The following is a 13,532-nucleotide window of genomic DNA, read 5'->3' on the forward strand; positions in this document are numbered from 1 at the left end:
GAGCACATCGTAATTAGGATAGAATGACGAAGAAGACAATAATTGAATGGATCAGCGAAGGTGGTACGACGGCGATGGCGTCATGACAATGAGATGACGTCACTGACGTTAGGACCTAAATGACAGCATGACGACGATGGCATGGCGGCAATGATATGAGGGCGACTGATGGCATGGCGAGAGCGGGATGTCAATGTTATAGGGACGATAACGAAACGACCGCGGTGGCATCAAGACGATGGTATGGCAGCAAATACATGATAATCGGATAGCAACGGTTTGAGGACGGTGTGATGACGATGATTGTATGACGACAATGGTGTGATAAGGGGTGTATCACGAAACCTGTATGACAACGATGGTGTGACCAGCATTGCAAGGCCACGATGGCGTCGCGGCAACGGTATGACAACGAATGCAAAACAGCGACTGTCTGACGACGACGCAATAGCGACGATGACAAGGGCACAGCGGCACAGTCACGTTTTAATGAAGACACAATGGTAACGGCAGAATGACAAATAGGAAATGCCGCCGATGGATCACCGATGCCATTACAACCACAATGTTAAGACGTTACTGAATTGATGGCGATGGTAAAACAACAGCGTCACGACAATGGCATGACGGTAATGTTATGATGATGACAATGTGATCATAACGGCATGAGGAGAGCTGGATGTCGAAGATGTTTCCACGACGATGGAATGACCCCGATGACATCACGACGATGGTGTGACGACGACGCAATGACGATGACGGCATGACAACTGTATGAAGATAGTGTGATGACTACGACATTTTAACTATGACGTAACAACGACTGCATAACAACGATGATGTGACAAGAGCATGACGAGAGTCGAATGACGAAACTGGAGTGACGACGATAGCACAACGACGATGACAACGGTGGCATAATCACGATTGAATCATCATAATCATCATCATCAGCCGGGAAATGCCCACTGCAGGGCAAAGACCTCTTCCATACTTCTCCAACTACCCCGGTCATGTGCTAATTGTGGCCATGTTGTCCCTGCAAACTTCTTAATCTTATCCGCCCACCTAACTTTCTGCCGCCCCCTGCTACGCTTCCCTTCTCTTGGAATCCAGTCCGTAACCCTCAATGACCATCAATTATTTTCCAGCTCTTTACATGTCCTGCCCATGCCCCCCCCCCCCCCCATTTCTTTTTCTTGATTTCAACTAAGATGTCATTAACTCGCGTTTGTTCCCTCACCCAATCTGCTCTTTTCTTATCCCTTAAGTAACACTCATCATTCTTCTTTCCGTAGCTCGTTGCGTCGTCCTTAATTTAAGTAGAACCCTTTTCGTAAGCCTCCAGGTTTCTGCCCCGTAGGTGAGTGCTGGTAAGACACAGCTGTTATACACTTTTTGAGGGATAATAGCGATCTGTGGTTGATGCTCTGAGAATGCCTGCCAAACGCATCCCAGCCTATTCTAACTCTTCTGATTATTTCACTCTCATGTTCCGGATGCGCGTTCACTACTTGTCCTATGTAGATGCATTCCCTTACCACTTTCAGTGCCTCGCTACCTATCGTAAACTGCTGTTCTCTTTCGAGACTATTAAAGATTACTTTAGTTTTCTGCAGATTAGTTTTTGACCCACCCTTCTGCTTTGACTCTCCAGGTCAGTGAGCATGCATTGCAATTGGTCCCCTGAGTTACCAAGCAAGGCAATATCATCAGCGAATCGCAAGTTACTCAGGTATTCTCCATTAACTCTTATCCCCAATTCTTCCCAATTCAGGTCTCTGAATACCTCCTGTAATAACACTGTGAATAGCATTGGAGAAATCGCATCTCCATACCTGATGCCCTTCTTTATTGTGATTTTGTTTCTTTCTTTATGGAGGACTACGATTGAATGGAGGGGGAATAATTACAATAGAATGACGAACGAGTATTGATGTCGATTGAATGACGAAGGCGGTATGAAGACGACGGCATGACGACAGTGAGATGGCATTACTGTAGTGGTCACAACAGTAAAAGGACAGCGTGACGGCAACGACAATGGTATGACGACAACTGCGGGACGACGAGGGCATGTCAACGTACAAATATCGATGTTAGAATTACGACGATGGATTGACCATGACAGCATCGCAACGACGGTATGACACCGAATGTAGGATCACGGCACGACAAGGGCATGAGGAAATTGCGATGACTGCGATAGCATAGGGACATTGGCGCGAAAATGACTGTATCTTGAAGTCCGTATGACAACGATAATATGACGTCGACGCCATGACGAGAGTCGGATTACGAAGCTGGAGTGATGACGAGGGCACGACCACTATAGTATGATGATGAGAGTATGACAACGGATGCATAATGCCGACTTTTAGATGACGACGCCATGAGGCGATGGCATGAAAACGGCGGCACAATCACGATTGATGACGACAGCATATTTACAGTAGAATGACGAATCACAGCCACAGCGTGCGCCTTCGCCAGTGTACAAAGTATTTTCAATTCTGGCGATGGTAAGGTTTTGGACCTTTCCTGCACCGAAAGAGAGACAAAAAAATTACCGACGATTACGTTACTTCCTAATGCGAAATTTGAGCGCAGCAAATAAGCTGTTTCACCTTTTCGATAGATTGAGGCAAAGAAATCGAGCAACACATGTATGCGCTATCACAGAATTTTTTTTTATTTTTCACACGTATTCCTTTAACAAATACTCCACTAGGTAAGCTTCTGCTTCGGCGGCACGCACCTCTGGATTCTGACGGCGACGGCGCTGGACCTCTGCTCTGGCAGCTCGTTTAGCAGCAGCAGCAGCAGCAGCAGCAGCAGCAGCAGCAGCAGCAGCAGCAGACGGAGGACTTCCATCGGTCGTCTCGCTCATGGCTCAGAAAGAACTGGCAGATAATTTAGCAGTGGCGAACGGCAGCGGCAATTTCGGCTCGGGCGGTGCACATATACAGATCCGCCGCCACCGATCTGGCTCTCTGATTGCCACCGCACAGGGCGAACGGCAGCGGCAATTTCGTCTCGGGCGGTGCACATATACAGATCCGCCGCCACCGATCTGGCTCTCTGATTGCCACCGCACAGGGGTTGCATTGGAGGAGGAGCGAAGAAAGGAATTAAGTTCGAGCCGGCGCTTTGACAACCGGAGACTCGCAGGAAGAGGGGGGAGGGGGGCGGCGTGTGCACCCAGCGGCAAACGATGGGGGCAGAAGCGCGCGCAGCAAGCGGACAACACGATAAAGGGAGGAGGGAAGAGATAGCAGCGACTGACTGATGCCGCTGACGCGGATAGTGAGTCAACCCCAGCTGCGGAGTTGGTTTCAGGGACAACGCCGCCGATGCCGACACAAACAATATGATACCCTCGCTTCCGCAGCGCTAAGAACCAGGTCTAGCCGTGGGAAGGTGGTCACGTATTCGTCGACGTGCCGGGGCCTACGTGAAATAACCGGCGCGTCGGCAACTGAAGAGCACCCTATCCGCCACACAAGAACAGGGGGGGGGGGGACCCTTTCCTCCTCTTTCTGCATGGCGGCGACGGTGTTCTATGCAGTCACGTTATCTTGACTCTCTAGCGGCGTCAGCGGCATCCAGCGGTATCAGTCGGTCGCTGCTAGCGCTGGGGGGATGAAAGGGGGGCGGAGCTGGTTACGAGGCCGACGACAACGCCGACGACGACGCGAAACCCAGGAACGGATGCCAAAGAGCTGCGCTCTAAAAGGTGCCACGCCGCTTGTGAGCCTGCGAGCACCTTGGGCGAAGTGTTTTATGCTCGGTGTTATGAATTCCAAGCGCTACTGACATGTCCTCCTCCGTACTAACGGACTTCGCCCTGACTGACGCTGCTGTGGTGGTGTTTCTGGTGCGTCTGTACAGTAGACATCTTAGGAGAACAAACCCCTTTCCCTAACACAGGGTAGCCCGTCGGTCTGAGGTATGGTATGGTATTCCTTATGCGATGAACTGGCTGACCTCCTTGTCTTTCCGCCTATTCCTGCTTCGTCCTCCTCCTCTTTCAGGAGAGCGGATCAGCTGCTACTGCAACATAACACAGTGTCCCTTGTACACAGGACTGTAGGGAAGGACGAGGGCTGATAGTGCAGCTGGCAAATACAGCATTCGAATCGCGACCTCGCCCGGAGTTTAACCCACTTTCGCTACGCACGACATGCTAAAACATCAAAGGATGGAAAGAACATACAGTAATCTGCACCCGCAATTAGACTGTAAGCAGACTAGACTTGGGCGTCGGTTCCCAATCTGCACATATTTAGCAATATTCACCCCGACATTTTACTTGCTTCATGGTTCGGGGAACGGCCACCAAAAGTAAATTCTCCTTTGTCATGTGCAAGCAACCTCGAAGGCAGTGGGAGCAACGACTTTTGAGCGAGGATCTGGAGAGCCAAACGCGGCTGCTCAATCAACCGCAGAGAGCCGCAATAGCCAGTATAGCCTTGGTGAGCGACCCCAACATCGATCCGTAATGACATCGAACGAAACAATGTTTGAACTCACGCACTAACTCACTCACTCGCTCGCTCGCTCGCTCGCTCGCTCACTCACTCACTCACTCACTCACTCACTCACTCACTCACTCACTCACTCACTCACTCACTCACTCACTCACTCACTCACTCACTCACTCACTCACTCACTCACTCACTCACTCACTCACTCACTCACTCACTCACTCACTCACTCACTCAGTCGCAATGGTAAAGGAACAATAGCATGGTCGCCCAGTTGGTACTAATAGTAACAATTTGCCATCTGGAAGCCACACCAACATGCCATAACGGCGACGCCAACAGCATGCCGCGTTCCCGTCTCTACACAGACTGTTCCAAATTTTTGCGATGGTGAACGGAGAATGACATGTTGACCCAGTTGCTAGTATAGTTAAAGCAATCATGACATTTGGACCCAACTGTCCCTGAATCAAGCATGGCGACAGCCTCAGCGTGTGGCGTTGTCGGCTCTAGAAACTTTTTAAAATTCTCCGGATGGCGAACAAACAATGGCATGTTCGCCCTGTTGGTAGTACTAGCGACATACTAGTGATCGGGGTATACGTGATATCTGGAAGCATCAGTGCCAGGATGAAGTGCAGTAACAGCCACAGCATCAGGCGTTCCAGGCGCTACATAGTATTTTCCAAATCCTATTCGGCTACTTAGTTTACGACCTCGAGGCTAATGGCGCTCACGCCTTTTTAAGGCACTGACACGCACGTTATTTCGTTATGGGAGCGGAGAAAATAGTGTTTCCGGCAATGCCGTACTGAATAATCATACAGAAACAGGCATTTATTTCCTTTATTTCAGATTTTTTTAAACTTTGGTGAAAGATGCATTATATTTTCTTAAATTATGTAGGGGCTTCCAGCATAGACATGTAGCGCATCTTGCCAGGTTACATTCTGCATTACTGAATTTGTGTCTGCCGTTTCTATAAGATATACCGATGCAGGTTAATAACCATGTAGTGCGAATGTGGTTTAGTACCTGCTTGTTTTCGTTGAATAATTTTCCCGTTGTTAGGGGAGCCGCTGTGGGTTTAGTGGCTGTGGTGTGGGGCTGCTAAGCACGAGGTCACGGGATTGAATCCCGGCCCCGGCGGCCCCATTTCGATGGGAGGCAAAATGCGAAAACAGCTGTGTACGTAGATTTATGTGCCCGTTAAACAACCCCAGCTGGTTTAAATTTCCGCAGTCCCTCGCTACCGCGTGCCTCATAATAAGACCATGGTTTCGTCACGCAAAACACCATCATTTTTCTCTCTTTGTTAGGTTTTCTCTTTCTTTCCTCTTTGCTAACATTAGTCGTTTCGTCATTTTAGCATTACAACCATGTCGCACTAAATTTGTGGGGATTCATTAGAGGTCCGCTGCTTGTTTCAAGCCATTTAGACACTTCAACAAAACACGAATCAGCAGTTAAAGAAGTATCTGATGGCAAAGTATTTTGGCGGCCCCAGCAGCTCTGGTACTTTGTCATAAGGCATGAGAAGAACCGCCGCGAAAGTTGATAAAAATTGCCAGTTTCGGCCAAAGCGCAAAGCACTGGCTGCGATAGCAATGTTTAGCATTGCGCTTAACTACTCAGACATTGTTTCTAACTATATGTCGGTCGACTAGCGGGGACGTGATATACGCGGATGTACCTAAATTTCTGGATTGCTTAAAAGCTTTGCCATGCAGTGTAGGGCCTGTAATGACAACGCACAAGCTCCACAACGCTGCTTAAAGGGATAACAGCGCACCCACATGGAAACAGAGGGAACAGCAACAGGACACCGCCCTGTATTTATTCCCTCTTTCCCATTCTGTGTACGCTGTTAACCCTTTCAGATGCTTTACCAACTAGCCCACCGAGCCATGCTTGTAATCCACTACGCTGCCCTAAGGAATCGTGCCAGAAAAATTACGTCACTTTCAGGTTGGCACTCTCATGTTGTTTTAGATTTTTAATGTTTAATACTCCCAGAACATTTCAGCCCAAAGGCCTGCGTTGTGAGTGCTAATTTCATGATATTTGCGTGTGCGCTGTCATTATGCGAATACTGAGGAATAATTTAGTCAAAAATTTAAGACCCAGTATGAGTAACTTTAGCGATAGAGTAGTGTAGCAATATAATCCGTATGTACAGCGTTGCATATCTCATAGATATGCCTAAGTATATGTGGTTCCTCAGAGCAATGCCGATACCAACGACGAACATTCGCTCGAAGTGTCCATACAATTGCTACCGCCATAAAAGAATGCGTTCCTTTGTTGTGGAAGAAATTGCTCAAGAAAATGAAGAGAACCATTACGTTTAACATTGCATTTTTAGTATTAAGCATTCAAGTCTAATGCCATAACAATATCGCATTAGAAATGCACACACAAGCTCTCACTAGAATTTGCACTGGAATAGGTTACCGCAGGACTCTGTACCAATCCTGTAAAACGGTGAATTTTTTTCTTACTTGTTATAACATATTCCGTTAATGACCGAAGTCATGTTCTCTGGATGTGTATGTTGTGCCATAAATTATTTTGCATTTATTATGAAATGATTTGTACTGTTTGTTGTATATACTATTTGAACCTCCCCCCCCCCCTCACTGGAATGCCACACTGGCGCTATGGGTTCTGTAATAAATAAATAAATAAATAAATACAGACGCTCGTGGTGCGCTCACGCCGTCGCGCTCTTCTGCTATTGCCGGCGCATGCGCGATCCATGTAACGAGGGCTAGAAGGTTTCGAGAGACACCGAATACATTAGGCTACAGGAACAAGAAAGCGCACGCACCAGGTTGACCCCTTTTTTCGGCCGGCTCGCTTGTTGGGGCTAAGGCATCGGTCTCCCTTCGCCTCTTGAAATCGGTGTTAATACTGAGGATCTGTGTCTAAGGGAAAGTGCTGGTGGTACGGGCGGCAGACATAAACCTATAACGTTATCCTATATTTCACTGCGTGCTGGCTCGATGGCGCGTCCCGTCGGTGTAATCTCATGCACCGCCAAGGTAGTACACGAAATGGTACCGTCCCACTCACACATACACATACTATATACAGGGTGTTTCAGCGAACACTTTCAAAAATCTTTAAGAGTTGCCCGTGGCAGATATCACAATTCCAGTTCAGGAGCTGCTCCACTCGCAGCGGAGGACATCATAATCGTCAGCCTGGCCACGCCCACTGCAGGGCAAAGGCCTTGCCCCTACTTCTCCAACTACCCGCGGCCATATGCAAATTGTGGCCATGTTGTCCCTGCAAACTTCTTAATCTCATCCGCCGACCTAACTTTCTGCCGCTCCCTGCTAGCTTTCCTTCTCTTGGAATCCCGTCCGTAACACTTAATGATCATCGGTTATCTTCCCTCCTCATTACATGCCTAGCCCATGCCTATTTCTTCGGCGGACAATACTTGCAAAAAGAATTGAGATGCAAAACTGAATTACTGAAAATTCACTAATGAAGTTTCTAACTAATTACATTATGGCGCATATTGAAATTTACAAATTCTCGGCGTGGAGTTCGCACGGCGGATCTACCTGGAACGAATTTTCAAGATGACACCAGTTTCGGGATATAAATTCCCGAACTTTGCGGAGAAATGCGTTGGCGTTCCACTTATTTTGCTAACAAAATGTCGTTTCATGCACTGAAGCACACTAGTAACTGGAACGCCAAAACATTTCTCCGTAAAGTTCGGGAATTTTTATCTAGAAACTGGTGTCGGTCCTGAGAATACGTTCCAAGTGGATCCGCCTTGTGAAGTCCACTCCTAAAATTTGTAAATTGGAATATGGGTCATGAGCTAATTAGCTAAAAAAGTTAATTTGTGAATTCTTGTTAATGAGTCATTTTTCATGTCAATTTTCGGTGCAAATCGCGTCCACCGCTTCGAGTAGACGGGCTCATGAACTATAATTTAGCTATCTGCCACAGGCAACCTTTAAAAAAGTGTGAAAGTGTTCGCTAAAATAACCTGTACATTTTTTTAATAAATGTGTCTAAAGCCATGGCTAGCCACAATGAAAAAAAAATGTGAAATTATCTGATCATGTGAATTGCATGTTTGTTAACCGAAATTGCAATGAACGACAATCTTATGGTCATCATTAAGGAATGTGCAATAGAAGTCGGTGGTAACTTCGTTAGACAGGATACCGGTAAGCTATCGCAGGAGACGAAAGATCTGATTAAGAAACACCAATGTATGAAAGCCTCTAATACAACAGCTAGAATAGAACTGACAGAATTTTCGAAGTTAATCGACAAGCGTATGATAGCTAACATAACGAAGTATAATATACATAGAATTGAGCATGCTCTCAGGAACGGAGGAAGCCTAAAAGCAGTGCAGAAGAAACTAGGAATAGGCAAGAGTCAGATGTATGCGTTAAGAGACAAAGTCATGCAGGCATTAGGGAACCAGGGTGTAGAAGAGCCATATGTAAAAATACTGAAAGATATCTATAGCGGATCCACAACCACTGTAGTGCTCCGTAAAGAAAGTAACAAAATTCTAATAAAGAAGGGCGTCAGTTAGGGAGATACGATCTCTCCAATGATATTCACAGGAGGTATTCAGAGACCTGGATTGGGAAGAATTGGGGATAAGAGTTAATGGAAAATACTTTAGTAACTTGCGATTCGCTGATGATACTGTCTTGCTTAGTAACTCAGGGGACCAATTGCAATGCATGCTCAATGACCTGGAGAGGCAAAGCAGAAGGGTAGGTCTAAAAACTAATCTGCAGAAAGCAAAAGTAATGTTTAAAAAGTAATGTTTGACAGTCTTAGAAGAGAATAGCAGTTTACGATAGGTAGTGAAGCACTGGAAATGGTAAGGGAATACATCTACTTTGGCCAGATAGTGACCGTGGATACGGATCATGAGACTGAAATAATCAGAAGAATATGAATGGGCTGTGGTGCGTTTGGCAGGCGTTCTCAAATCTTGAACAGCAGGTTGCGATTATCCCTCAAGAGGAAAGTGTATAACAGCTGTGTCTTACCGGCCCTCACCTACAGTGCAGAAACCTGGAGGCTTACGAAAAGGGTTGTACCTAAATATGAGGACGACACAACCAGCTATGGAAAGAAGAATGATGTGTGTAACGTTAAGGGGGGTAAGAAGAGAGCAGATTGGGTGAGGGAACAAACGCGAGTTCATGACATCTTAGTTGAAATCAAGAAAAAGAAATAGGCATGGGCACGGCATTTAATGAGGAGAGAAGATAACCGATGGTCATTAAGGGTTACGGACTGGATTCCAAGAGAAGGGAAGGGTAGCAGGGAGCGCCAGAAAGTTAGGTGGGGGGATGAGATTAAGAAGTTTGCAGGGATAAGATGGCCCTAATTAGCACATGACCTGGGCAGTTGGAGAAGTATGGGAGAGGCCTTTGCCCTGCAGTGGGCGTAGCCAGGATAATGGTGATGATGATGACGATGATGAAACCGAAATTACAACATAAATTTCCTTTACGCACGTGCAGAAAACAAAAAAATACCCAAATTTTTTCATGTTTTTTTGACGCAAGAGTCCTAGCTTCACTATGCCAATCGCATTTCGGCATTTCTTTGTATGTCCAGAAGCGACAGCAACGAAGTCTCATCATACTGTAGATAAATATATCCCAGCCTACACATAGGCGAAATACTAAAGCGGCTCCCTAAGTGGTATCATCGGATCCGTTTTCATATTTTGTTTTTCTCAGTTACGATCAGCCTGCCCATTCTTGAAGATTTAATACAAACTGGCATAACGCAGCACTTGTCTGAATTTGCAAATATTGACACATTCGCTAGAAAAACCAACAAGCCTTCCGTGTCCAGAAGCGGCCACCTTACATAGTTCAGTGCAGTGCAGGTGAGCTAACTATGGCGTAGCAACGGGGAGAGGCAATGCAGAAGAGGCTCACACTGCTAAGGGTGCATTTATCACTACAGAAATACCAAGTGCACTTCAATTGGAGCAAAAAAGAGAGAACAGCCTACTCTCCTACACACTGCTTTAATGTACTATACCGAGGGCAACAAAAAGGCAGGAAAGAAACAGTTCAGAAACAAAAATAATAAACGAGATTCTGCGGAGGTCCTGATAATGATTCGTCCGGTGTGTCCAAATATACACACGTACATACATAAAAATCAAATACACCGCGCTCGTTTTGGAGCGCTAATGACGGCCTTAACGAAGGGAGAGACGACATTTTATTGCATGCTGCTAATGAAGTCACAAAGTAGGCCTCGCATCGCCTAATGAGCACATGTAACTTGCTTATTAGCGTTACGCGTGTTCATTGCTTCCTTAATCACCTACATCACTTTTGTGGGTGTGTGAAAACGAGCTACGACACTAGTTTTGACACAACCGGCATTTTGCTTTGGGTTTGGTAAGTGAGCAGAGGGAACCTTGAAAAATATTCGACAGAACCCGCCTCATGATGACTGTCGATGGTAATGCGTTTTAGCCTTGAATCAATGCAGCGACACAACCTATCGCCACTGTCGAACCGAGTTATGTATGAGGAGTGTACTGCTGCGTAATTACCCTTTCATGCTTCCGAAAGAACACTGGGCGCTATCTCGCACCACCGTCACGAGGCTCTGGGAGCGCGATGCGTGTGGACGCCGAGAAACGCATCATGCGGCAAGTGGGCTTCTCTCCGTCGCTTCTTTCTGAAGACGCTGCGCCATCTAGCGGCGCTTCCGAGAACTTCGCGCGTCGCCTCCGAGACCAGAAGCGTGGCGCGCCGACGTCTTCAAACACCGAGAATTGTTCCCTTGCTTGCCGCAGACTCAGTGGAACATGCTCAGTGAGCCAAGTTGCCTTGAGGTTCATTGAATAGCGGCGCCTACTCAGTGCATGGCGCTGCTCGCTAAAATATTGGTGTGAAAGATGTTCAATGAACACTGGCGCATAGCCAGTGCATCTGTGCCTGTCAAAGCTTCGTGTTGCTGTCCTTGATGGACCCTTGTGACGTGGGTTCGGTTTCGCACAGCAGTGGAGAAATTTAAGAGATATTTCTGCCCAGTAGCAGAGAAATCTTTGAGAAATCTTGTTACAACTGGCACATACCTAGTTACGCACGCGGGTATCAGACGTTCACTGAAGAGCGGCACACACCTACTTGCACATACCCAGAGACCCAACTTAGCACCAAAGAGGTTGATCGAAGACCAGCACCGACCGAGTGGCACAAACGTAGGGCTCCCGGAGGGCTTCAAAGACTTTCTTCGAACAGCGGCAACTATCCATTCTGTCACCCAAAGTAACTCAATTAGGCGGGAGTACGGTTACACACACACACACACACACACACACACACACACACACACACACACACACACACACACACACACACACACACACACACACACACACACACACACACACACACACACACACACACACACACACACACACACACACACACACACACACACACACACACACACACACGCACGCACGCACACACACATACACACACACACACACACATGCACACACGTACATACAGTTGGCCCACGGAAAGTGGGTGAAGTGCGTTGAGAATGTTGACGCATTCAAATGTGTCAGTCATAAGTTGTCTAACAGTTTTAGCCCTTATCCTCAAATGACAATTGAAATTAATGATGCATTTATTTAGAGATACGTCCTATTTTCCTAGCTGTTGTTCAAGTACTTCTCCACGTATTGCACCTTCCACGACTTACAATCTGTGTCGAGACCCTCTTCTATAGCGAGTCACCCTTCAAGCGATGGTTGCCACCACTGAGAAAATCAGGACGCTTACGGACACTTGCTTGTCCTTGAGTTGTGAGCGACAGTGGCGTGGTTAGAATCTTTATTCATGATAACTCCTTGCTCACTAGTGGAGAGAACGCATGAATAATATGTTCTGTGCATCTGCGAGCATCACGTCAGCTAAGAGCAAATTTGCCATCGCAAACTTTTCGCTGCGCCTTTAGTTAGAAGTGGGAGAACTTGCCTCGTAATTGAATCGCAGATGAAGGTGTTAAGGCAGAGCAAGCAAGTCAATTTGCTTTACGCACGACATAAGTTTGCGCTAGGCTGTGTGTAATGGCACGAGGAACGTTTAAAGTCTGTGTGTGGTAACTACAGCGTTTGTTGAAAAGAACATACTCTTGTTGCAAAGCGTCTAGACAGCTTTCGCTATCCGTGAAGGAAAGTTTCCTAATTTGCTGAAAGAAGCAAATTTATGAAATCATACCTATGACTTACAGTCTTATGTTTAAGAGCTTGAATTACTAAAGGGCTTAGGGGAAATCCCGCAAAGAAGTGCTCTGAAGTGTTATACGGCAGCTACCTGCAATATTTCCCAATTTCGTAAGAGAGCTGTACCTGCCACCCAATAAAGAGCCCAATAAAAATGCGGGACAGGCAGTGAATAGTGTGTGGAGGACGTTTAACATTGCGGCTTTAATCAGGAGAGTGGCAAATATTTGCTGAATACACGTATTCCCGTTCTTTTTAGCCGTTCCCCAGTATGCACAGTAATTTGCCTTGATCTTTTTCTTTGTTGATTAAGCTATGTACCTAAGTTATACTTAACAAGATTAGGAAACCGGTTATGTGTTAGGCATGAACAAAGTTCAGAATGCGTGGCGTAATTGTGGATTTCCTAATAAATTAATTATGCATGCACGTTAGAGTTCTACGTGTGTTCTACAAATGGCCTAAAATGAGGAAGCTGCATTAGAAGAACTATAGATGCTACCCACCTTAAATTTCGCAAAAATGGGAAAAGCTTATGCGTGCAGACCTAAATGTCAGTGGCTAAATGACAATCATTGTAAAATAGTTATTAAGCGCGCGGCTTGAACGCGTTACGCGGCCGTTATCCGTAAAAGAAAACTTTACGTAAGCTTCAACAGATCATAGATTACTGTGATAAAGACATACGTTGACCATCTGCGCACACGGCTCGTCTCTACAGAACCGCTGGTGACAAGCAGCGTTGTCAAGGATTCAGTGTTTCTTCGTCACGT

This window comes from Dermacentor variabilis, chromosome 5 (assembly GCF_050947875.1).
Source record: "Dermacentor variabilis isolate Ectoservices chromosome 5, ASM5094787v1, whole genome shotgun sequence".
NCBI classification, from domain to species: Eukaryota; Metazoa; Arthropoda; class Arachnida; order Ixodida; family Ixodidae; genus Dermacentor; species Dermacentor variabilis.